We start from the raw sequence: 4,935 nt of genomic DNA, 5'->3' as shown, positions 1-4,935 counted from the left end.
ATTAATGTTTATTAAGTACCTACTAGGAGGCAGGCACTTCTCATTTAAAAAAAAATTTTTTTAACGTTTATTTATTACTGAGAGACAGAGCATGAGCATGGGAGGGGCAGAGAGAGGAGGAGACACAGAATCTGAAGCAGGCTCCAGGCTCTGAGCTGTCAACAGGGTGTCTGATGTGGGGCTGAAACTCACAAACCAGGAGATCATGAGCTGAGCTGAAGTTGGACGCCCAACCTACTGAGCCACCCAGGCGCCCCAGGTACTTTTCACTTAAATTAATCATCATAGTAACTCTCAGGATAAATACATTATTTTCTCCATTTTCCAGAGAAGTGCAGAGGCATCGCCTGGTTAAATGACTCACATAGGATCAGTCATACAGGAAGCCGTAGATTGAGGCCTGTGTGTCTCCAAAGCCCCTGGGTTTCTGTTACATAACATGCAGCTGGCTCTGGTATCACGTCAGCTTCTATTCAGTCACATGCTCAGGATTTGGTTTCTCTGCCTGCCTGACCATGTATACAATCTATTTCCCTTCCTTAGTTTTCTTCTTTAGTATGCTTTATATAAATTGTACAAGTTTATACAAATTAAAAGAGGCAGCATGTGTCAACGGCAGACATGCTTACTCGTGTATTACACACGTGTTCCAGCACGGATCACATTTATTCTGGTGGTTTAACGTCCATTTGCCAGTTTGCAATGATTGGTCCAATACATATACGAGGAAATGCCAGCAGCTTTGTTGTCTTTGAAGAGTCTTTCCCCTCTGTCTTCATCATTTCCTGTGGATCATCTGCTCTGCCTCTTCCATCGTATTCCTCTTTTCCCCATGGCCCACCTTCCTGCACACTTGCCAACCAACATATGCTGCTTACTGGAAAGCTATTTCTCCCCAAGTGGGCTCACTGCCCATTGCATCTTTCTTTCCTTTTTTTTTTTTTTTTTTTTTTCCTTTGTCTTCTTGGATCCTTGAGTCTGACAACTGGTAAATGTTTCCCCACAAGGTGTTATATGGCTGGTATTAGTTAAACTTCTTCATTGTGAGGCATCTGGACATCACTGGTTCCTCTAAAGAATCTCATAAAATACTAATAATCTCATCATCAACACTAGGAACAAATTCACTGAGGAAAGCATGATACTGTCATGCTTTCATTACATTTATATTACATTCATTACATATGCATGTAATATAAAGCTACAGTCAATGGAAGGACTCACTGAGAGACTGCTAACAGTGATTCCCTAGGGTGGGAAATTGAGTGGCTGAAGGAAAGGGGTAAGGGGCCATTTTCATCGTGTATTATCTCTGCACCATTTGAATTTTGCCAAGTGTGCATTTCTTATCTACTCAAAGATTAAAAATATCCAAGAGCATTTGCTCATGCAAATAACAAGTTGTTGAACTAAGTAAGAGTCCTTTTCTCTCTCGATCTCTCATGAAATTTGTCTACCATGTACTTGCTCAGTGATCCTGGAGCTTTTGCGAGTGCTTGCACATTGGTTCGAAACCAAAAATTTAAAGACCCCAAACAGCAAACCTGCTAGTGACAGAGAAGAGAAAATGATTGTACCACTTTTTCAAACCAGGTTGTCCTAATGGAGTTTCCAGTTTAGCTGCCTAAACGTGATTGTTGGAAGGGTGGTAGTAGTTTTCTTTTTGATTTCTGGGAATGTTCAGCAATGTTTCTCCTTATCCAGCTCTGAATTTCTTTCTGAGAAAATCATAGGGAGTTCATATACGTTTCACGGTAAAAGACTGACAGGGCAAGAGTTGAAGTGGGGAAGGAGAAAATAACTTTTCACCTATAAGTCTGTTGTAAGGAAAGATGAGTTAATGCACATAGGGTTCCTCACACAATGCTTGGCACATAGCAAACCTTCAGTTAGCTGTGCCTAAAATCTCAAACGGTAGTACAGTTGATTTCCTCTGCATGGTGTAAGAGATCCACATTTACATATGTATTTATATATACACACATGTAACTACATATACATTAAATATAAATGTAGTTATATTGTACACATGGTTTGTTACTTGCCCTTTTCATATAATACACACTCTTTTAGAAGATCACTTTTCATTTTTGCCTATTATTTTGTCATGTGGATCCATAAATGATCTAATCAGAAACCATCCCCATGAAAGCATTAAGAAAATATGTTTTGATCAACTCTTTCAGTGTTTGCTTGTTTTTCATAATATCTTGACATTTCTTAGGGCAGGCATTACTCATGACGTCATAGAAGCCCCAAACCCAGTAATGGTGAGCCAACTGCCTGAATACTCGAATGCTTTTGAATTTTGATCATTTTTGTCAGTTTCCTTATAGTGATGGTTACTTAGTAATACCCTTAACAATGAAAAGGAACACCTGTCTACTTGTTCTTTTTTTTTTTTTTTTTTTTAATTTTTTTTCAACGTTTTTTATTTATTTTTTTGGGACAGAGAGAGACAGAGCATGAACAGGGGAGGGGCAGAGAGAGAGGGAGACACAGAATCGGAAACAGGCTCCAGGCTCCGAGCCATCAGCCCAGAGCCTGACGCGGGGCTCGAACTCACGGACCGGACCGCGAGATCGTGACTTGGCTGAAGTCGGACGCTTAACCGACTGCGCCACCCAGGCGCCCCCCTGTCTACTTGTTCTTGATGGAAGTAAACAATGGCTTCAAAGGTGCAAGGAAAATAGGCTGAGTGCTGGGGTTCTGCAGGAGGAAATCAAGAAGGTCAAGGGAGATTTGATGGCGTGGCTGGTAATTATTGACTTTAACAATGGAAAGCCCAGTGGAAGGTTCTAGGTCTTCTAAGTATTAGGAATAATTCTTGTCAATGTTAGCTGTAACTAATAACAGATGTACGAAGGCAGAGGACGCTGAGAAAATATTTTCCCGCATCACAAAGCTAGCTAGTGACGCCCCTAGGTTTAAACTCCTGTCTTTGGATGTCTCCTCTAGGACATTTCCAGTGTACTCTGCTGCTTCACTGAATATTGGAAGAGGTGCAAGGCAGGTGATGGCTGGTTACCGTGAGATGTGTAGATATTGATAACATTAATTAATCTATTAATGGATAGAATATTAATAAAAATAAATAAGGGGCTGTAAGCATAGTGATTACAGTACTAAAGGGTTTATGTAAGCTGTATTTAGAACTTACTGGGAGATTTTAATGCCAACCACCCTGCCTTTATTTAAACAAAACCACAGATGAGTTCACTTGGAAGGTGAGGAGGAATCAGTGGATTGAGTACTCCCAGGGATGTTAAGAAAAGGTAAGGCAGGGAGTTTTGAAGCCTCTGCTAACACCCTAACTCATGTTTCAGAAGTGATCGCAGGTCTGTTGAGTGACATTCAATAAAAACAAACATTTCAGTTTCTCTTAGTGAGCTATGAGTTGAAAATTCCCACAGGATTTCAAATAAGAGAATGAAAATCCTGGGACGAGCATATGGTAGAAAGTAACCTTGGCATTCTAGCAGACATTAAGTGGAAAATGGACCAGCCCCATGTCACCATTGACATGAGGCCACACAGTCTTGTTCTCTACAGAATAGCACAGCCTGTGTTGTGCTGGATCCTGGCTTCAGCTCCTGCACAGGGAGCCCTGTCGCTCCCTGTGGAGACCATGCATTCTCTTCATCCATATTAAAAGGAACCAGTTAATGTGAGCAGCCAGCCTTAGAGTAAGTGGAAGTGAGTTATAAGTGCCTGCGAGAGAGACAGAGCATAAGCCATGTTGCTAGCCTCTGAGAACCCAAGCTTCTGTCATTCTAGAACACAAAGCTAAATGACAGGCAGTTGAAAAGTAAATGGACACACAGGCTTCTGATACAGGCATGGGGCAGGGAGGTAGGTGAAGGTAAGCCCAATCAAGGAATGACCTCTTGGGCCCCCAGTTTGAGAACTGCCCCAATTCTTCATCTGTCACATGAAACTGGAACTGCTGGTCAAGAGAGAGCCTCAGGCAAATCACTGAGTTCTTGCCCCAATGGGGACAATCCCAGAGCAGGAAGTTTCCAGTAATCGAAGTGACAAGACATTTTGGGAATTTCAGGTGGATTGCATTTGGTTTCCAAACAACTGGTCCAGCCCAGCCTTAGGCTTCTTCACTTCCTGAAGGTGGGTGCCACCGAGCCATATAAAGGGGACACCTGCCACATTGTTGCCACCCTTTTCGTGCTCAGCTCCCCAACAGCTCTGGAGAATCAAGTGAATCTCATGGGGGGTGGGGTGGGTGGTTCTATATGCTTGGGGGATATGAGATGATGTTTGGAATTAATTTATAAGCAGCAATAGCTGGTTTTCCTCAACGACGTGCATACTCTTCCCTGGGGAATTGAAAGTTGTCAGGCCAAGGATGTAAGTGAGCTAATTTTTGTTGATGAAGTATGTGTCTTTCTATTACAAGGTTGAAATTCTTAAGCAAAACCTAATTAAGGGAATAATATTGAGCTGAAAGCAAGTGAGGGCAAGAGTTTCTCTTTGGTCATGACATATTAATATAAGAGAGAGCATCCTAATGTATTGCCAGGCTCTCCATGAGCCCTTTGAGGGCAGGCCTACACTTTGGCAATTCTCCCTGAATAGACTTTGTCTTAGCACCCAAAGCAGCTTACTTCAATCTTAATCAGGGGGATTAAGTTCCTCATGGGAACTGATGTGGTAGAGACTTGCTTTGGTATTGGCCAGGAATTCAGCATCTTTTTTCTTGAGATTGTATTTGCATACATCCACTGTCTGTTGCTATCTCAAGACAGAGAAGACAATTTTGTCATTGAAAGAGGTCAAGAGAAGGTGAGATAAAGTGGCCCCAAATGCACAGGATACTGATGAGGCATGATCCTAACAAGAACAAAAAGGGGAGCCACACAGTCTAAAAGGAGAGAGTCAGAGACCAAAGTTTGTCCTTGGAAATAATTGATTGGGGTTTTT

This window comes from Panthera tigris, chromosome C1 (assembly GCF_018350195.1).
Source record: "Panthera tigris isolate Pti1 chromosome C1, P.tigris_Pti1_mat1.1, whole genome shotgun sequence".
Lineage (NCBI taxonomy): Eukaryota > Metazoa > Chordata > Mammalia > Carnivora > Felidae > Panthera > Panthera tigris.
Note: the sequence above shows the minus strand (reverse complement) of the source record.